Here is a 22,450-nt window from a genome sequence, read left to right as displayed (position 1 = left end):
ACCCCCTGATAAATTCTTTGAGGGGTGCAGTTTCCAAAATGGAGTCACTTTTGGAGGTTTCCCACTATTGTGGTACTTCTAGGGCTCGTTAAATGCAACATGGTATCTAAAATCCATCCTAATGAAATTGCTGCCCGAAATCCCTAAGGGTGCTCTTTGATTCTGAGGACACGTATTGAGTCACGTTGCACAGAAGGGCCACATATGGGATATTTCTACAAACTGCAGAATCAGAGAAATAAATATTATGGTATGTTTTGCTGTTAACCCCTTCATTGTTACGGAAAAATGTGGTTTGAAATGGAAAATGTGCATAAAAAAGTGACTTTTGGAAATTTCACCTTCATTTTGCATTAATTCCTGTGGAACACCTAAAGTGTTAATAAAGTTCCTATATACAATTTTGAATAGTTTGAAGACTACCGTTTCAAAAATGGGGTCATTTATGGGTCTTTTCTATTATATAGGCCCCTCAAAGTCACTTCACAACTAAATAGGTCCCTAGAATACAAAATCTTTAAATTCTCTTGAAAATTTGTTACTAAAGTTATAAGCCTTCTAACGTCCTAGGAAAGTAAAAGGACATTGAAGAAACAATGCCAATATAAAGTAGTCATATGGGAAATGTTAATTAGGAAGAATTTTGTGTGATAGGACTGTCTGTGTTTTCACGAGAATAACAGAAACTTTCAAAATTGATAATTTTATGTAATTTTCAGTATATTGTCCTTTTTTTTAACAAACAAACGCAAAGTATAATGACCAAAATTTACCACCAACATAAACTACAATGTGTCACGAAAAAACAATCTTGGAATCACCTGGATAGGTAAATGCATTATGAAGCTATCCTCACATAAAGTAAAAGATGTCATATTTGAAAAACAGGGTCTGAGCCTTAAGGCCCAAAGTACCCTGCGTCCTTAAGGGGTTAAAGGAGTTCTCCAAGACTTGATACTGGTGGCCTCACCTTTGTATGGATCATCATTATCAGATCAGCACCAATCAGTTATAGCTCTATCCAAGTAATGATGTACATGTCACGCAGAGCATTGCAGCTCATATTCCATTCTGAGGTTCATTAATCCGATACTGATGACCTATCCTAAGGATATACCATCAATATTGTCAGCTGGACAACACATTTAAACATAAAGCCTAGTCTGACCACACCTGTGCATCCATAGACCCTCATCTGAGCTGACATCACCACACGAGTGAATATAGTCAGTGGCAATGCCGGAGGTGACTCTGCCAACCCTGGTGTTGTCATCACTCCGCGCCTCAACACCACAGGGAAAGCCATTGCTGCCGGGAGTAGGCAGCCGTGCTCAGCAATGTTAGGACCGTGACTGCTTACCGCTGCTTCTCTACACAAGAGAGAACTAATGCAATAACAGAGGAACCTGTTAATTAATATCGGGAACCTCAGTTATTTTCTGTATTATTACTGTGTTTATGAAAATCTGATAGGGTATGAAAGAATGTAAATACCAACACTGGGTTCACACTAGCATCAGGTGTCTGTTGCTTTGGTTCTCTAAAATAGCAATTACATGCATTGCTTTAAAGGGATTCTAATGATAGATTTTTTATTTTTTTAACAAAGACCATGTTGGAATAGCCTTTAGAAAGGCTATTATTCTCCTATCTTTGTTTAAATTGAAAATGGCGGACAGAAAAGATGTGCGTGCAGGATCATTTATATGATTTTAGGTGGACCCTATAGCAAAATGTACAAAATGCGAAAACAACCTAAGTCATATCACACCCATTATTATTATCATTATTACAAAATACAAACAAAACATATGGATGCCGCTAAACAGGCATATCAACAACGGTCACACATGAAATCCCTTTAACCACTCTGGCAGTGACATGCGCCATGCTAACCCTTCTACAACATGTACCACACATTTCATATCAGTCGCATCAACGTTCAATAGCCGTGCCCCAAAATACTAATGGGGTGAGATACTAATAAAAGTGGGAATGGCTACTGCATGCCACATGTTGCCCCAAGTGTATTATTTAAGATTCGCCATCCTGATATATTTGGCACCAGATGTTACATTATACTTCACTGGTTTCCTAAGTTATAAAGGCCCAAGCAGAAGAAGCTCTTTATTTCAGGTAAGAATGTCGCTGAGGGCTTCAAGGGTTCACTGACCCACTAATGTGGCAGTTATTCACCCACGTGACTATCGGGGGCGGGGCGGGTGACAACTACTGCCTGAGAACAGGAAGCCTAGTCTGACCACCACTGTGCATCCATAGACCCTCATCTGAGCTGACATCACCACACGAGTGAATATAGTCAGTGGCAATGCCGGAGGTGACTCTGACAACCCTGGTGTTGTCATCACTCCGCGCCTCAACACCACAGGGAAAGCCATTGCTGCCGGGAGTAGGCAGCCGTGCTCAGCAATGTTGGGACCGTGACTGCTTACCGCTGCTTCTCTACACAAGAGAGAACTAATGTAATAACAGAGGCACAACCCCCGCCCCATCTACTTACCATAGTATCCCCTCAGCCGCTTCTCTGCTCCTTCTTGCCTATTCTGCTCACTTCTTCCGCTGCTGTGAAGTGTCATATGTAGAGTTACTCCGGTGCTATGGCGCCATCTAGTGCACATTACACATATAGCTAGAACATTCGGTAGGTAGTGGAAAGCTGCACAAGTTTCTAGTGTTTTCACCAGCACGTATAAGTACTCATGGAGCAGAGCTATGTTTGCTTCTTCTCAGAACTGAAATAACTTAGTCTATGTCATATGTTTGCTTGGAGTTCTATATAGAATTGTACACATCACATCCAAGGACGAGTTTAGTCAAACGACCAGTTCTGCTACATCTCTAGGTAGCTACACATATTACCACACTGTTATTGTTGCTATTTAATTTAGGGTATATTCACATGACTGTGCTGATTTCTGGTCATGTTTATCATGACTCCATACGGGATTCATTTTTCCAACATTAATTTATTTATTCACTTTGTGAATTACGTCTTATTTCAGCATTCAGTCCTTAAAGGGGGCTCTATCATTGGGAAAAGTCATTTCTAACTAATCACATCCTTGCATAGCCTTTAGAAAGTCTATTCCACACCTCCCTTTAGTATGTAAATTGCCTCAGTGGTTTCTGAATAAGTCTGTTTTTATTAATATGCTAATTAGACTGGGATGCATTAGATGCATTCAGGGTCGGACTGGGGTGCCTAGGGCCCACCAGTGGGATTATTTCCAGGGGCCCACCCTACTGCCATATTAAATATTGCCCGTCCAGTTTTTGCCATTATGCACGTTTAAAGTGCATTTTCACACACAATACAGTGTGCAAAACAGAACTGTATTGTCATTTGTACTAAATTGATCACTTTTAGCTGCGCCTTGGTTTACTGTCTTTGAATAGAAAAAAATATTTTATTTTATATATGGGTATGCATGGTGAATATCATGGTGAATATTGACAGGAGTAACAATCACACAGGGACTCATCTATAGCTTATGTGTCCCTTCATAGCTCATTCAGATGTGACAGAATTCTGCACCAGAATAGAAGCCAATTTCTACTTGCCTCAACTCCCCTAGGCAGTAGGGAAGCAAACCGAGCAAACCGAGGTCAAACCAGAGAGGCAAAACAGTACCAAATCACAATCCAAAAGAGTAGTCAATAAGCCAAGAAGCAGAGATCAGTAAATACAAAACAAGAGCAAGGACAAAGCAAAGTCAGAGACAATATCCAGCAAACATTTAAGGAAGCCCAGAACCCGTCTCAGGCTTGATTGGCAGATAAGCTTTCAAACACAATGCAAACACCCCTTAGGGTGCATTCACACGGTGGAAAATGGCTGAATTTGGTGTGGAATCTGTGACAGATTCAGCGCTGAAAAAAAAGCCTCCCATTGACTTCAATGGGTTCCTTTTTCTGCAAAGCAACCCATTGAAGTCAATGGGAGGCTTTTTTTTAGCGCTGAATCTAATGCAGATTCCACACCAAATTCAACAGTATTTTCCTCTGTGTGAATGCACCCTAACAATAACAACACAATGACAAGAGACCAGGAGCAGGTACTCATAAGCAGACAGGCCTCCTGCACTGTACAATGCAGCAAGAGAATGGTGCAGGAGTTCGAACGGGTGAGCACGTAACATGAGTATAATTTTTCTTTATAAGGGGTCATTCACATGGAGTAACGCCTCACGTGTATCAGAGGCGTACGTGCCGAGCACTTCCCATTCACTTCAATGGGAGCGCTCGTAGCACCGCCGTTACGGCGGCGTTATGAGTGCTCCCATTGAAGTAAATGGGAAGTGCTCAGCAGCCCTGCCGTAACGCCGGCGTGTACGCCTCTGATACACGTGAGGCGTTACTCCATGTGAATGGCCCCTTATGCTGTGTTTTTTTCTCTTTCAGGTTACGATGATCCATTGGATTATGTTGGATTCCATCGATGATCATCATTTTTGTTTTATTTTTTTTAAATTCTTTAATAAAATGGTCAACGATTTGTCTATTTCAATAAAAACAAATTTCTTTCACGTCTTGAGTTTTTATAAATACTTTCTTACGCCTTAATAATGGTGACTGGTAGACGGCATCCATTACTAAGGTGTGGCTTAGCATTAGTGGTGAATATTTTAGCACTAACCCTCCAATTATTACCCCGCTACATAACGCTGAGAAGAATTGGTTATCATCCAATACCCGGCTGTTTAATAGAGACTGATGAGGATTGGGGCAGTCGCAGGCTGGAATTATTAGGGTCAGTGCTTATTTTGACGCTAAATCCGCCTCAAAGTCAGCCTCCAAAAAAAGCCTCCCAATAGAACTCAAAATGAGCACCAAAAAACTCAGTGTGCACTGACCCTTAGGCTGGAAAAGGCCGAAAACAACAGGCTGGTATTATAAGGCTGGAAAGGGCCGAAAACCATGCCATTTCCACCCTTGTAATGTCAGGATACTTGTTATATCTGTCTGGCTCAGAAATATTGGGGGGATTCTATGTTGCTTCATAATAAGAAAAAAAAATGACATAGGGTCCCCCCAATTTTTCATAACCAGCCAGATATAACAAGCAGCAGCAGCCTGACATTACAAGGGTGGCAAGAGCCATGGTTTTTGGCCCTTCCCAGCCTTATAATACCAGCCTGCGACCACCCCAATCCCCAGCAGTCTCTTTAGACAGCTGGGTATTGGACGATACCCAGCTCTTCCCGGCACCCCTGATGGTGTTGGGTACCGGGGTAATAATTGGAGGGTTAGTGCTAGACTATTCACCAGCTAACACTAAGCCACACCTTAGTAATGGATGCTGTCTATCAGACAGTCGCCATTACTAAGGGGGTAAGAAAGTATTTAAAAAAAAAAAAAAATCAAGAGACATGAGAGAAATTTTTTTTACTGAAATAAAAACGCCCTCAGACAACCCTCGTTGACTATTTTATTATAAAAAAACAAAAACGATGATCATCGATGGAGTCCAACGAATCCGATGTAATCCAAGCAATCCATCATAACCTGAAAGATAAAAAAAAAAACCTGTATGACGGAGAGATTGCCGCTGTTGTGAACGTAGCATAAGGCTATGGCTACACTACTACTTCCGTCATGCAACCAGTGTCACTTTGGGACTCTTTCACATTAGTAAATGAAGTCGCATTGGGTCCGTCAGGTTGCAATGTGACTCCATTCACTAACATAAGGGAAAGAATCACAGGGCGACACATCTTTGGTTGCATGACAGAAGTTATAGTGTAGCCATAGCCTAATGCTAGGTTCACAACAGCGGCAAGCTCTCCGTCATACAGGTCCACCATGGGACCAGAATGACGGAGAGGTGGGCTGTCAAAATGGCGGTTACACCCAGACAGTGGCAGACCTCATTAACATAATGAAGTCCGCCAGGTGTCAGCCATTTTCAAAGTGACAGGCATAAGTCCTGAGTGGTTTCTGCAACTTGGAAATTGTTATGCTGGAGCCCTAGAAAAGGGCACAAGCATAACAATAGAGTGGAACATTATCTATAGGGTGGGTGCACTACAACTCCCAGCAGCTCCAGATGCCCTGGAGCTGCTGGGAGTTGTAGTCCACCCACCCCATAGGTAATGTCCCACTCTATTGTTATGCTGGTGACCTTTTCTAGGGCTCCAGCATAACAATACAGTGAGACATTACTTATGGAGTGGGTGGACTACAACTCCCAGCAGCTCCAGGGCATCTGGAGCTGCTGGGAGTTGTAGTATTTGAAAGATTTGGGGGGCAAAATAGGGGACAATAAAAGCAGGGTTTTTTTAATTGTAAAATTCCCACTTACCTTGTCACTGTCTGCAGGTCTGGCCTCCGCTTCTTCAATCCAGCCACCGCGCTCTGCTCTGACGCATCAGAAAAAGAGCTGCGGCTGGATTGGCCAATTCGTTTCCAGGATACATGGGGGCGGGCCCAACTACAGACGTTCTCCCGCCCCCATGTATCCGGCAGCTCTGCGTAGGTAGGCGACCGACAGGACACCAGGCTAAACGTCCTCCTGGGCAGGGGCCCGAATTGCAATGTCAGGGCCCCGATCGGTCCCCTAACCATCCCGATCGGCCCTTGATCATGCAGATCGGGCCCCTGCCTATACGATTTCTTAAACAAAACGATCAAAAATATAGTCGGGGCCTGGGGCCCACCGGGGGATCCCCCGGTGCTCCGGCAGGCCAGTCCGACCCTGGATGCATTGTGCACCCTCTTTGCCATTGTTTCCTATGGGTGTGTACAGCACAGGCTGCTGCTGATGACTCAGCTTCCTGTTTTCATACACACATAGGAGATAATAGCAGAGACGAGTGCTGCTGGGAACTTCCTGTGCTGGCTGGAAGCTCATTAGCATATAAGTAAAAACAGACTTATTCAGAAACCAATTTACATACTAAAGGTAGGTGTGAAACAGCCTGTCTAAAGGCTATGCAGGGATGTGATTAGTTAAAAATGACTTTTCCCAATGATAGAGCCCCTTTAAAACAAAGTAGTGCATGATACTCTCTAAGGGCGGGTTCACACCTGCGCTCGGTCTCCGCTTTGTGGGTTTCCGTCTTCTGCACAAGAAACTGGACAGGAGATGGAAACCCAGCAGTCAGTGTCCACCCGTGAGCGTCTTCTGGTCTCCGCGGCGAAACCATTTTTTTTTTTTAACCTGCATGTCCAACTTTGTGTCGGTTAAAAAAAAATGGTTTCAACGCGGAGAAGCAGAAGATGCTCATGGGCGGACACTTTGCAAACCCATTCAAATTAATAGGTTTGAAAACTGACTGCCGTTTTCCGTCTCCAGTCCAGTTTCTTGGGCAGAAGACGAAAACCTGCAAAGCGGAGACCGGGCACAGGTGTGAACCCGCCCTTACTTCAGTTCGAATAGCAGGTCTCCTGTTCTTTCTGATCCATGGACTGCCTGATCCAGAAGAATGAACGTGTCCAAGCCAAATGTCAATCCAAGAGGATTGTATATCAGTGCCATATTTATGGCTTTGTACTCCTTTTGCAATCCAAAACCTTAATAAATTGTCATTTCAAATTTGGAGAAAAAAAAAATGAAAGGAAATGGAAAATAAAAGTATTATAATTTTAAATGGAAATGCATTTGGGAAAATAATTTGATAATTCATTTTAAGAGTTTTTGCCCTGTATATCCAAATAAAAAAGTCCTAGCTGCTCAATTGATAAGGGACAGTATGTTGCTGGGAGTCAGGGACTCCCAGCATCATAAATAACTATACTGCTAGGACTGCTGCTACTAGCATGAAGTTTGAGGGTAAGTTCACACAGTTTTTTTTGGTCAGGATTTTGAGGCCATATCCGCCTCAAAATCCTGACCAAAAAGACGGCTCCCACTGAAATCAATGGGAGACATCTTTTTTTAAATCAATGGGAGCCGATCAGTTCTTTTTTTTTTCTGGTAGCCGTTTGTTCTGGCTCCCGGAAAAAAAGAAGCGGCATGTTCATTCTTTAAAGTGGATTCGCCTTGTGACATCCACCTGAAGACACACCTCCTGACTAGGCCCATTCACTTGGGCCTAATCCGGAGCAGAGTGTGCGACTGGATGCCGGTGCACTGCATCAGCATCCAGTGGCAGCTAACCATATTTTGGTCCGGAACCTGAGACAGCCTCCGCCTCAGGTTCCGGACCCAAAAACCTAAAAAATTCTCTATTTTGCTCTTAGGCTTCCTATATTCATATAGAAACCTTATAATATAATTTGCTTTGGCTTTGCATTATAAAAAACTAAAATTTTATAAAAAGTCATTTCTAGCTCGTTTAGAACGAGAAGGACCAGATTGTATATTCATTATGGTGCAGAGTTCAACAGTTTCTAATCTATAGGTGGAAACACAATAATTAATTAAATGAGTTAGTTAAGCAGCATGTCCATAATCATTAAAAAAAAAGTGACATACTTACTATTGTGTGTCTCTGAGGCATCGGCAGATCTTCATGTCATCATAACTAACAAAGCACTGAACAAATCTCCACCAAAATAACACCACACTTTCTGTTTCTATTGGTTGACTCTATGTGAGTGGAGCTTCTGATCAGATATGGAATGTAGAATTATGGGGGAACCAAGATTGAAAGGTGTATGATAGGCACCATGATAGTACTTAAGGGTTAAGCTAGTAAATCTGGCACACAGACCGTGCCTGTGAACAGCAATTTTCATGTCTTGCCACAGATGCTCAATGGTATTTACGTCTGGACTTTGACTGGGCCATTCTAACACAACAATATTCTTTAATCTATACCATTCCACTGTAGCGCTGGCTGTATGTTTAGGGTGATTGTCTTGCTGGAAGGTGAACATTCTTCCCAGTTTCAATTCTATTGCAATCTCCAACAGGTTTTCCTCCAGGATTGCCCTATATTTAGCTCCTTCCATCTTCCACTCAACTCTGACCAGCTTCCCTGCACCTGCTGAAGAAAAGCCTCCCCAGAGCATGATGCTGCCACCGCCATGTTTCACAGTGTGGATAGTGTGTTCAGGGTGATGAGCAGTGTTACTTTTCTGCCGCTTCTCGGCCTTTTGGCTAAGATCAAGTGTAGTATCTGTTCTTATCAGAAGCAGAAAGTACGTGAAACCGCCGGAGGTGCTGGACTAGGGCCCACCGGTGGGAGTAGACCGAAATCTGTGGAGATGAGAACGTGAGAACCACTTTGGGCATGTTGCTGGGGGATGCAGCTAGTAATTGGTTCTGCCAGTGGTGTGTGGATGGCCACTGTAGGGGACCGATGAAGACTGCTGACGCTGGCAACACGACCACATGGCACTTCCGGGGGTGTCATGGATCTTGGCTGGAGGTCGGGGAGCGCTCGAAGGTCTCTGGTGTCGTGCCCTGGGGGTTTGAGTGGCCCCCAGGGTGCCTTAAGTCACTGGGCGTGGGAAACCCACTGATTTAGGCACTATTGTGTGGCACTAGATCACACCCTTTTGAGCACACCACTCCTTAATGCCTGGTTTACCAGCATTGGAGTAATTTTTATAGATCCGGCGGTAAACCGGGCTCGTACAGAGCACTTTACCACTTATGTAGATGTTTTCTCACTTTTTTATTTTCACTCTGTCACCTTTTTGTGTGTCGACGAAGGGATGCTGTACCCTTTTGGGACGCTTCCTGACGGTTGTCTGGGGATGAGGCCTGTAATGGGTCTCTCCCCTCTGTCAGCTGACCTGTCCTGGGGAACCGGGGCAGGCGCAGACCTCTTGGCCTGAGCCAAGGAGTACCTCTGGTGGTGGCAGCCCGGAGAGAAACTTGGCGACTGGTTATCCTGAGTACCCTTGGTGGTGGCAGCCCGAGGGGAAAACGGATGTTGGTAGGGCCATCCTGCTCCGGCAGATGGCCCTTTCGGATACTCGACCCCACTCTGTCACCTTTTGGTCCTTGTGGGGAAGAGTTTGAGTCAGGAACCTCCCTCCCCTTTAGGGGAAGGGTGCGTTTTTTGGCAAGCATCCTGGGCACGTTTTTTTTAGTGTGGCACCCACACTTTTTTCGTGCACTTGGTGTTTTTGATTGGCACTTGCGGAGACCTTCGAAGAAGCTAAAACCTCACCTAGCAATTTATAATCTAATGACTGTATACAGATTAAACACAAAAAATGCAAAGTTTTAAAAAGTTTATTCGGCAAAGCGTTATAGCACATATGGGTTACATTGTATAATAATATTATATGATAGATAAAGTGATACAGAGTTAATAAAATCAAAATACTACACTATACAATGAAAGGGCTGACTAATCTCAAGAATGTAATTAAATGGCTTTATCCAAAATCTAAACCATGGGTGATAAGATTGGGTGGACCCCAACCAATCTAATACTTGCCATCTACCTAGTGGATAAATGTTTCTTACTGGTATATTCCTTTTATCAAGCTAAGAGGTAAACTATATGAGAAAAGTAAAATACCTGGTACATTAAATGAGGACTGAGGTACCCAGAATAGATTTTAGAGGAGACTAGACCCAATTCTAACAAGTGAGTTTATACTTCTGATCCAAAGCTTTAGATAATAATTTTGTGTCTACACTTTCATATAGCACTGTCTATCACTGTTAAAATGTGAGGTTCTTAGCGCACAGTTCGATAAATTGTGCGAGCCCATCTGCCACGTCACGGCGACCTCATTCAGATGGGTCCCTACACTAAGACTTTACTCCCCTGCTACAGACAAGACCCCAGAGATCATGTTCATAGAGACTGCGCTGTAACAGTAAGTATATAAGAAAGTAATCTCCTCTCCTATATGTGAAGTGTTAGTGTAGGGACCCATCGAAGCCAATAAGTGGGGATGGGATCAAAAATGTCATGTTATACAGCATCACTATGAATAAAATAGCATTGATGTCTAGTTAATATACATTATCTATAAGAGCAGCAACACAAGGCTCAGAGCAGAAGTTTTACTGTAATACTAATACTAAGGGGAAATATCTTATAACATTGTCTGAACTGTACAATTCCAATCCACATATTGTTTTGAGGCCATATACATAGCTTAGACTGGGAACCTTTGCTCAAAACCCCACTCTATGAGTCAGAGAGGGAAACCACTAAGTATAAATATATATACATTCTAGCTATAACCCACGACTTCATCTGCTGTCCCCTCACCCTTGTGCGATCCACCTGCAGCGCGGCCCGTGGCCCCCCACGGCCCTTTCCTTGCAGCCAGCGCGGTCACCTCCCACAGTGTCGTGGGCCGGGACCCCACGGCCCTGCTGCTCCACCTCCGGACCTCCCCTTTCCCTCCACTCATGCCCCCGACTCTCTCCTTACCCCCCACCCGCGTCCCCGGTCCCCTTTCCCCCATTAGAGTTCCAGTCACCTCCTACATCTACCCCTTTCCCCCCAGCACCACCCACCCGTGAGCTCGGTTTCCCCCCTCCCTTTCCACATGTTCCCTCCCCCCTACTTGCCTTCTACCCTCTGGTGTGAAAACCCGACCCTCCCGGCCCCCTACCACCAGCACCTCCCCCAAACCAGCCACCCCCCCCCGTACCGATCACCCGTGCCCCCCCCCACCCCTCTCCCCCTTAAGCAAGCCGGCGATCCCTGTTCCCGCAGCACTCACCATGTAGATGCTGGGGAGCTGTGTGTCCTTTCCGTGTGTGCGGTCCTTTCCATGCTGTGTGTGTTCCCGGTCGCAGAGTTCAAGGGTAGGTGCACCTGGGTTTGTTCAGGCCGGGTGCTTGCTGCATGCTACGCCGGCCTGAGGCAATGTGTGGCCGGGTGGCATGTCAGTGGCCTTCGGAAGCATGCGGGCAACCACCATGTCCCCACAATTCGGTGCCAACCTATGGGCCGCTGTGCTGGCTCCCTATCCCACCCACACACCGCCATGCAGCAATAGGTGTGGCGTCTAACTACCTGCGCTGACGTCATGCCCGACCCGATAGTGGACCAGGCGACAACTTTGAAGGGTCGCGGTGGCGTTTTTGGGTGAGTGAGACACTTTTAAAGTAGCCTATTACCCCTTCCTATATACCTAATACAAAGGTGGGCTTACTCACATGTCTACATCCAAATGCTAGTTCAAATCTTTATATACATCTTATATATGCTATTTAGAGATTATTCCTTTGGTACAATGGCTATGTTCCCATCTTGGCTTCTGTTGTTCTGTATAAGAGCAAAACAATGGAAGTGTTTGATGTTTAAAATGATGAAGCCAAAAAAATCCCATTATCAATGGGGCACATCCAGTACAGACGTAAACTTGGCATTACAGAAATGTCTAAAAATATATACCTATATATTTATACATATCATTCACTCACATTACAAAAATTCTATAGAGTATGCCTGGTGTATTGCATAAGTGGACAGTACTTACATACATGACTAGATCTATACATATATATGTACATATACAGATGTAGTAGAGTTAACTCAAACTTCTCCAATTTGTTAAATTGCTGCAGTGTGATATCTTCATTGGAAAAACATTTTTTGTTTTTTCTTGTCTTCTGTGATAAGATCACTCTACAGCGGTTTAACCAATTGCAGAGGTTCGGTTTAACTCTGCTAGATCTGTACATACAATACATATATTTTACCATTCTAAGAAGACCTCCCCTTTATTTAGAACAGATTTCCAGTGACAAATGTTTAGTTCTGCCATATAGTGTACATACTAGCCATCTTCTCTTGAGAGGATCACCCCTCTAGAAGACCAGAAGGTCATTATTGCAATGAAATTTGTATGGTCATCTTAAGAGGCTTTAGTGTAGATATATGTATACATTTTGGCTACTAATATACATATTGTATAAATAGAAACAAACTACACAAGTTTTTGTCTCCAATGACTCTACAAAAATGAAAAAGCTTAAACCCTGACTCCGACAACAAAATATGGCCCATCGGTGGACCTTCCCTTTTGACTTTCCCTTCATGCTATCTAGTCGCTGTATCATCATCTCCACTATGGATGACCTGAAACATGCACAGGCTCAGTGTTGTATTCCCCAATTTGATATTGAGAGCTGATGATACCTGGTATCACAGTGGGAGATTTCACTCACAAAACTGATAATTGGTTCTTATAACCAACCATGCAAACTTGATATCCCTTCTCAATGACCTATTCTCATCCTTCAGGTTTGTCTTAAATTTCATAATAAACTTAAGTCAAAAATCTTGAACATCACTGAGAAGGAATCCACGGTGTCTTATTTTAAACAAAACTTCTCTTACCATTCGCACCAGACGGACATCAAGTATTTAGGCGTCTGTATTCCTCGAGACCCAGCAAACTTATTTTCATACAATTATTACCCCTTGCTCCAAGACATCCAGAAACAATTGACTAAACTTATAACATACATTCTCCCCAAACTTTTATACCTACTATGTACACTCCAGTGTGGCTTCCTATATCTTTCTTTGACAAGGTAAGGTGTATGATCACTACTTTCCTGTGGTAACAGAAATGCTCCAGGATCAAATACTCCCAGCTTCTACAACCACCTACTAATGGAGGAGTTGGACTCCCAGACCTACTCACCTATTACCACACCCATTAATTAGAGAGCTGGATCCTCTTAACACAATTTTCCAGTGACAATCTAGCTATACAACTCGAAACCTCCCTCATGTTCTTATCAGACAAACTATCACTCTGAGGTATCCTAACTCCCACCCCTACTACTAACTCTCTCCTCTCTGATATAATCACGGCCAGGTACACTCTGCAGAAAACATACTCCTTTCTTTCTGCATCACGTCCTACCCTGCCTTTGGACCTACTCCCCTATATGATTAACCCTAAGAAATTTGGACAACCTACTTTCTAGAATAGGTTCTGGCAATGCTCTCTGTCCAAGTTTTTCATTGGGGACTCCCCACCCATGACGTCCTAGTTACTACAAAAAAACAGGCCCGATCCTTAGAAATTTCATGCAGCAGTCAGCTATCACAACCACATGTGAATGCTACCTGTCACAACATTTGACCAAGAAGTTGTTGATTGGCTAGAATTCTTGGAAATTCTTAGCAAGTCTGGAAAATATTGCACATGCCACAATTCTTAACAGAAGAAATGACAGGCAGCGTCTTCCTCCACTATGCCACAAATTATTTTTTCATTGTAGGCAGCAGCATAGGGGGCTGGTGAGGATGGAGGAGGCAGGTGCTGTGCAGCATTTCAGGTGACAATCCAAGACAATCCAATTAACTGACCATCCAAGTTAAATGCCTGTCGCCACAATACAACATTGCAGGCAGTAGAGCAATCCAACTGTGATCAGTAAATCGGTTACATCTGAAATACAGCAATCTTGGCTCATGCTAGAAACATGCCAGAAATCCTTAGCAGGAGCTGTCCATCAATTCAAATGAATTGCCTGGCAGTGCCTACCACCTCCTTCACCCAGCCCCGATCAAACCACCTCTGCTGCTGCATACAGTGATAAACAGACCATTAGTTGTACAACAGAGGAATTACATATCATAGTGGTCATCAAACATTCAGTGATTGGCCCATGTGAATTTAACGCCAAAGCACAGAACTATGGAAGCTGCTTGGGTCCACTATGTTTTGGATTTTTTTGTTTTAACACTGCTCTAACACTAACAGTGTGAATATTATCCTTGTGGTGTGACATAACTGTGTCACAATAGAGAATGAAATCATAGTGGGGCAACTGCTACTGATAGTTGCCACTGCCTTCCTATTATTCAGTGCTTTGGGGCTAAACTCAAATGGGACAAAAAGGCAATTCATAACTGTAGTGGCTAATACTGACTATATATAGTATACACAATGCATACACCTTACACACACTATTTAGATATACATATTACTTATATACTTACATATATATATATATAGAGAGAGAGAGAGAGAGAGAGAGAGAGAGAGAGAGAGAGACATTCATATATGGACATGTAGATAACATAAACATTCAGAATTCTGAATAGTCAATATTAGGTAGGGTTCACACTACCTTTGGTGTCCACTCAGAAAGTGTCTGTTTTAAAAAGAAACAAACAAAAAAACGGACATGGTTGTAAATGGACACCTAAGGCCACAAACGGACACTAAAGGACGAAAGATAAAATCCCATTGAAATCAATGGAAATTGCAAACGGACGAGCTAGTGTCTGTTGCTAAAATCTTGTATGGACAATAGCAAAGGACACTGCTGAGCGGACACCAACAGTAGTGTTGGTATGACTAATATAGTCTCATAAAATAAAGATATGCACATATATGTATACATGGATATGAAGATCTCCCATATAGACATTACATACGGGGTACCTTGATACCGTTTTCAATCTGTTTTGTCCTTTGTAAAAAAAAAAAAAAAAAGAAAAAAAAAAAATGATAAAACCGTGTAAGTTAGACACCAACAACATTCATGTTAATATGGAGAACCCGACAGGGTGATGGTGGAGGGGGGATGCAGAGCTACAAGTATAAGCAATGTTATTAGTCATTAAAGGGGTATTCCCACCTCGCATACTCACCAGTCTTCACTGCTGTAAAATCTTCTTTCTTCCTGGTTTCTTGCATCATTTGGTGGGCGGGGTTTCACATGCACCCTGCCGTTTAGCTCCGCCCCAAATTAGTATGTAGCTCCGCCCACCGCATAGCGTGATCCTATGGTGTGGCTGAAGGGTCTGTGATGTCATCAAAGGTCCTTAAACAACACTATATGCACAATATTGAACTATGAAGTACAGGCAGGAGCAACTCCATTCTGTGTTACATACAGAAACTGCCTGTCTCTGCCATAATGAACACAATTGAATTAGCTAGCCTGATAACTGGGAGAACAGAAGACATTCAGAAATGAAAGCAGCTCCCCTCCCCTATCTGAGTGCAGAAAGCTAGGCCATGTGGTGCAGACATCGGAATAGCTAGATACATAGGCTGGCTCCCTGCACTTAGCCCCTCCTCCCTCCCCCCTGAGAGCAGGCAGATACATCACTAGACTTTTGAGCAGATAAGTCAAGGGCTGTGTCAACAATGAATTGAATAAAGTAAGATAGTGGACAAACAAAGCAGTTTTGCTGAAGCAATGTATTTAGGAAAAGTCTTACATCCACATTAACAAGCAGTATAGATAGGATCCTTGTGATGGGACAACCCCTTTAATCCAATCAGAGAATGAGAGCAACGGACATTAAATGACAGATGTAAATGGACCCTCCTGTCTGCACTCACCCCAATGTATAAACATAATAGGAGCTTTCTTCTGCCATGTTTTTCAGTTTTCTGACGGCAGAAAAGTTGTGCATACTCCATGGCAAAAGTAAAGAACTATCACAGAAGACAGCGACCATCATTTTGTTTACATTGGAGTCAGTGGAAATGGACAAGATAGAGGGGGCTCCGTCTGTGTCTGTCACAGTTAATGTCCCTTGCTGTCATCCTATGATGGATGGCAGCAAAAAACATTGACAATGGTAGTATGAACATCTATCAGGTGGATTTATCACCTATAGATCACCATTGTAATATACTGCAGTTTACATTTCAGGTTGTAATTTCCTATAAAGTAAAAATAATCATACTATCTATATACTGACTACGGGTATATAGCAGCCAAGTTTTTGATATCTGTTGAGCCTATATGTTGAGTTCTCTAACTATGTGGAATAGCAGTGCTGACTGCGCTGTTCTGCCTGCCCCATAACAACACAAAACTGACTGAGCAGAGAAAACTGATGAAAACGGATTCCACCGGCCAGAGGAAGAAATATTACAGAAATGTGTTGTATTTGTTACATAAATGAGCATAAAAATGTACAATGAAGCTCATGTGAACAGAGGCTAATACTGGTCATTACTGACAACTCACCCCATCCCCCACCTATGTATAATATGTGTAATATATGATAAGGTCTTCAGTATTAGGATTAGGCCCTGCTCTCTTACCAAAGACGTCCCCCCAGGGTTACTATCTTGCTGAGCAGAGCCGAGCGCTCACCTCCATCACCAAGGAGGAGGAACTGACACCAGTCAACTGATTTTTCAAACTCAGATCCCGCAATCCTATTGGCTGTAAGTGGCTGCAGTTACTATGGTGACATAAACAGCTGAGGATTTAACTCTTTAAGTGCCAACACTGTTTTATTATTACAGCCTTTTATAGTTTCCCATCCATATTGTTGTACTAGGGCTTGTTTATTACTTGATGAGATATGCTGATTGACTTTTATAGGGAGTGGAATGTGAAGGAACAGCAAGTCTACCATTGATATTGTATTTTAATTTTCCACTGTGCACTTTTCTCTCCACATGTTTTGTGCATAAACCACACGGACCCCATTATAGTCTATGGGGTCCATGGATTTCCTTAGGTAACTGCTTTTTTATGCATATAGGTTTCAGTTTGGGGGCCCCTAAGCAGACTTCCCGAATGGAAACCCAAATGCAGATGTGAATAGAGCCTAAGATTGAGGTCCTATCCTTTGACACCTGAGATCAAATGTTTGAAGAGAAGCAGTGTTTGAACAAGCATGGTCTTGTCACTGAAAAAAAGCACAATTTTATACATTATACAGTAGCTGTGCTTGCTGTTGCTGTTCAGCCCCATTCAATTGAATGAGACTTACACTGGATTCACACTAGCGCCCGGACTCCGTTCTGAGCTTTCAGACCTGGGCAAAGCCCAGCCCGCGGGCCATATCAGGCCCTCTGACTGATTCAGTCCAGCCCGCACAGCTTGACTAAGGGAGGTGTGTCTTAGTGCCGGCAGGACAGTGCAAGAAGATGGAGACATGTGGTGTGTGTCATAAGGTACTGAGAGGGGAGGGGGGATGCAGGGTGGAGAGAGAGAGTGTGTGTCTATATGTGTCTTTCTGTCTGTCTGTTTGTATGTGTGTGTGTGTCTGTGTGTGCGTCTGTCTATATGTGTCTGTGTGTCTGTCTATATGTGTCTGTCTATGTGTCTGTATGTGTGTGTCTGTATGTGTGTGTGTCTGTCTGTGTGTCTATTTGTGTCTGTATGTGTGTGTGTCTGTCTGTATGTATGTGTGTGTCTGTCTGTATGTGTGTCTATATGTGTCTGTCTGTATGTGTGTGTCTGTCTGTGTCTATATGTGTCTGTATGTGTGTGTCTGTCTGTCTGTATGTGTGTGTCTGTATGTGTGTGTGTCTGTATGTGTGTGTGTCTGTCTGTGCGTGTGTCTATATGTGTGTGTCTGTCTGTGTGTCTGTATGTGTGTGTGTCTATATGTGTCTGTATGTGTGTGTGTCTATATTTGTCTGTCTGTATGTGTGTGTCTGTCTGTGTCTGTATGTGTGTGTCTATATGTGTCTGTCTGTATGTATGTGTGTGTGTCTGTCTGTCTGTGTCTGTGTGTGTCTTAGTAACCTAGGGGCAGAGATGGAAGGGGAATGTTATACTATATAATGTGGGGACATATAATGTACGGGTGACTGTAGGAGGATTATACTTTGTGGGGGCACATGGAAAGATGATTGGGAATGGGCGGAGTCAACATAGAAGTGGGTGGAGTTAAATTTGCCGTAGCGTGACCCTCTAGCATAGTTTCAATTTCTTATGTGGCCCCATGGGAAAATTAATTGCCCACCCCTGCCTTAGGGGGTCTAATAATTACAGTATAAAAAAATAAGGAAAATAAATATAAAATAAATAAAAAATTCTAAATCACTCAGTTTCCCTTGAAAACATATCAAAATAAAACTATAATAATTATCTGTTTCAGACTGTTCCTTGCCTTCTTCCATCATGCTTCTTCTCTGTTCTGGGGCAGGCCTTCAATAAGTTTATTTGAGGTTCGAAGCCTTCACGCATTGCTCGGGCGACGTTGTCTCGGTCAAAACAGAGTGGCAGCCTGGCAGTCCCGGATTGCGCGGATCTGGCTGCAGTTGCGACACGTATCCTTGACTAGCACCACGCCTCCCATTCTAAACTCTGGGTCACCCTGGAGGGCTCTCTGAGCCCCCTACCTCTTACCGCCCTTCCCTGGCTGCACAAAAAATACTGGACGGAGGATAGAGTCTTCCCTCTCCCTTTTGTATCGCGCCAAACGCTTGGGGTGTGCCGTATGGGGACATGAGGAAGCTGTTTAGAAACGACGGACTGATGACCCCGATATCTGGTAATCCGGACTTCCCTGCTGCACTTGACTCCCCCTTCCTGGGTCACTCCGTTGACGATCCGGTCCTCCGTTTTCGGCATGTCATCTCGTCCCCTTCGCTTCTCCCACGTGCGGATCTGTTGGCCCGTTCTCTGCATCCCGATTCTGTCTCCTCGTGTTGGCATCTTACCCAGCTCTCCCATTTCTACTCTTCTTTGAAACGTTTTAACGACCTCCATAAACCTCTACTTCCTCTTGAACGTCTCTGTCTGTCCTCGTCCCCTCCTGTCCACACCATCTCTCTCCTGTATGAGGTGTTGCTGGGTGATCCTGAAGCTCCTCTCCCGGCCTTTGTGGGGAGTTGGGAGAGGGAGTTAGGGGTTTCGTTCCCGCTGGGTGTGTGGTCATCGGCCTTCACTGCGTGTCATAAGTTCTCGATATCCTGCAGAGCTCAGGAGACGAACTACAAAATCCTCTCCAGATGGTACAGAGTTCCGGTTCTCCTCAATGCTATTTATCCCTCCACATCTGATAGGTGCTGGAGATGTCTATCTGCTCAAGGCACGATGGCCCACATTTGGTGGGGATGCCCCCTCCTGCGCCCTTTCTGGAATGGGGTTAGGCGGGTTATTCACCAAGTTACAGGGGTAGATCTACAGGATGATCCCGCTCCTCTTCTCCTCTCCTTGTTCACGCGCAAATTTAGAAAGTCGGTCCGCAGGCTCTTGGGGTTCATGCTGGTAACTGCCAGATCTGTTATCCCCAGACTCTGGAAGTTTCAGACCCCTCCCACACTCCTTTCTTGGCTGAAGGAATTCCTGCATCTACGCACTATGGAAAATTGAATGGCCCAGCTTCGCCCTGACGAAGGGCATCATCGTCAGACTTGGCTGCTCTGGGACTATTTCTATTATTCTGCTGATTTCCGTTCCCTCTTTCCCTCTGTTCCCCTGTGAGATTGTTGTTTGTTTGTGTCCTTGAGTCTTGTGTACCTGTTTCTTTGCACTTGATTGATACTGTTGCTTGACAATTTTCTGTTTTATGTTTGACTCTGCTGCGTCAGAGTCTATGCTTACCCCCCTTACTTACCCACCCCCCTCCCTGGCCCCCTCCGGACCTGGATTGTTGCCCCAGGTCTTTTCCCCTTCCCTCCTCTCCCCCTGCTGCCCCTTTCCCCTTTGTTGTAAAAAATTTCTTTGAAAACCTTCAATAAACTTTAATGTAAAAAAAAAAAAAAAAACTATAATAATTAATTTTGCTTTATGGTTAACACCACTATAGTGGGGGAAAAAAAAGAAAGATAAAAAAATTGATAACGGAAAGTGAGTGTAATTTTTTTTAATTAACTCTCCAGCTATTATACTCTGGGGTAGGAAGAGACCTCAGAGTATAATAATTTACCAAAAACAGCCATTTTAGTTCAGACTAATTCTAAATTGGTTGGTTTTGTTAAAAACTGAACAATTTGGAATATTCAAGTCAAATTCGGTTAATTGCCAACCGAGATGCTCATCTCTAGGAACCATTTTGGGTCAGCCCACTGGGAGGGCACTTGCAAACATGTTTACATAAATTATCTTACAAGATGCTAATTGTATGGAAACCAAAACATGACCTATTTATTGATCATTGAAGTTCCATGATTCATATGTTGCAGACTATACAGACATTTGTAAGGTGTTTGTACTTATTGGAAAGCTGTAAATGTACTTAAAGAGGACCTTTCATGTCTTAGGGAACATGCGGTGTAAAACACTGCTAGAAAGGCGACAGAGCACTGAATTCAGAACACTACCGGCTTTCCCGTTCTGTGCCCCCGATGAAGAGCTATTGGTGCCAGTACCGTAGCTCTTCAGTTTCACAGGGGCGTTTCTGACAGTCTGTCAGGAACACTCTTCCTCACAGTAGTGTCTATTGTGTTGTACTGTGGGAGGGGACATTCCTTACCGCTTAGCGATGACTCGTTTATGGACGAGTACTATCAGGAGTAGGGTAGGCGTTCCTCACTGCTCAGCATCATCGCTGGGCAGTAAGGAACGCCCCCTCTCACAGTACAGCGCAATAGACGCTAATGTTAGAAGGGGTGTTCCTGACAGACTGTCAGAAATGCCCTTCTGACACTGAAAAGCTACGGTAACGGCTCCGAAAGCTCTTCACTGGGGGCACAGAATGGGAAAGCCAACTGTTGGCTTTCTAGTGGTGTATTAAATTGCATGTACCTGAGGACGTGAAAGGTTCTCTTGCAATATAATGTACTACCTAACAGGATGGGGGATTGATTAGACGAACCTAATCTAATTAAGACAAGGGGAATTTTATGGGGAGTCAATAGCATCTTATTTGCACATGGTAATATACAAATAGAATTACAAAGGAGAGTCCTTGGGAAATATTTACATATAACAAGTCAGGCAGTCAGAGCGGAGCCGATCTAGAGCCATGAGCCTGTAAAGTTTCCAGCAGGATTCTAAAAAGATTACATTTCCAAGGTCTATCTTTATGTCCATCCCTGGTGTTAAAAAAGGTCTTCCAGTAGTCACCTCCAGAGAACCATACTAGGTTATAAATCCTCAGAGGTCACGTTTGGTAAAATGTCTATCTCAGTAGAGCTTAATTGCATAATAATGGAAAGTATGATCTGTCAAATTGATTCTATTTAAAGGAGTTTTCCGGGATAACTTAAAATCCCTACACTACTCTAAACCCCCTCTGCCCTCCTACTTTCTAATAACTTTGGTTATCAAAAAGGTATAGTTACCCATATCCCTGGGGTGGTCATGTGACATTTTCTGATTATCCGGTGACGATCCGTTTCTCAATTTCCGGAAGCGGATTGTCACTGCTGTCCGCCCCCCCCATCCACTCCACTCATACGTACCCATCCAAGGCTTCTTCCAGCAAGACAGCTCCTCCTCCTGCTGTCTGTGTGCACACTCTTCTAAACTGTGCGTGCCACTGCCACTTGTAATTCACCTGTGCTGCGTTTCCAAAAATGTGCAGTAGAGGTGTCTCGCCGCAGCTGAAGAGGAGTACAGGAGCAGTACAGGAGGAGGGGCCATCTTGCCGGAAGAAACATGGAGGGGTAAGTATGTACCATGGGTTTGGGGTTGGGCTGAGTAGGTAGGAAAGATTGGGATAGTTAGAGAGACAGGGGGTGGGAGTGAGGAAGGAGGGGGAAGAAAGGTGAGAGGACTAGTGAGGAAGTTAGATAGCAGGAAGCAGAGCATACAAACAAAAACAGAGATACCAGCAGCCCCCAGAGATACCAGAAATCACTCAAAACACAATATAGTAGGTATAATGGATGTGGTTAGATGAGAGGTGGGTAAGGGTCCCAACCCGTACGTAGTATAATA

At 43.7% G+C, this 22,450-nt stretch overlaps 1 protein-coding gene and 1 pseudogene across 2 annotated transcripts in view; one reads left to right on the top strand and one right to left on the bottom strand.

Moving 5' to 3' along the window:
• PIK3CG (phosphatidylinositol-4,5-bisphosphate 3-kinase catalytic subunit gamma) overlaps positions 1-2,585 on the bottom strand; it is a 56,451-nt gene extending 53,866 nt beyond the window's left edge. The window contains exon 1 of one of the 2 annotated variants that reach the window (XM_075274091.1): positions 2,522-2,585. The gene's annotated coding sequence lies outside the window, so the exon portion shown is untranslated. The remainder of the gene's footprint in view (positions 1-2,521) is intronic. The other variant, XM_075274092.1, reaches the window with a different exon arrangement.
• Positions 2,586-9,044: 6,459 nt separating this feature from the next.
• On the top strand, positions 9,045-9,192 carry LOC142205704 (U2 spliceosomal RNA; annotated as a pseudogene).
• The last annotated feature ends 13,258 nt before the right edge of the window (positions 9,193-22,450 follow it).

Source organism: Leptodactylus fuscus, chromosome 5, assembly GCF_031893055.1.
Source record: "Leptodactylus fuscus isolate aLepFus1 chromosome 5, aLepFus1.hap2, whole genome shotgun sequence".
NCBI classification, from domain to species: Eukaryota; Metazoa; Chordata; class Amphibia; order Anura; family Leptodactylidae; genus Leptodactylus; species Leptodactylus fuscus.
Note: the sequence above shows the minus strand (reverse complement) of the source record. Positions and strands in the feature narration are given on the sequence as shown.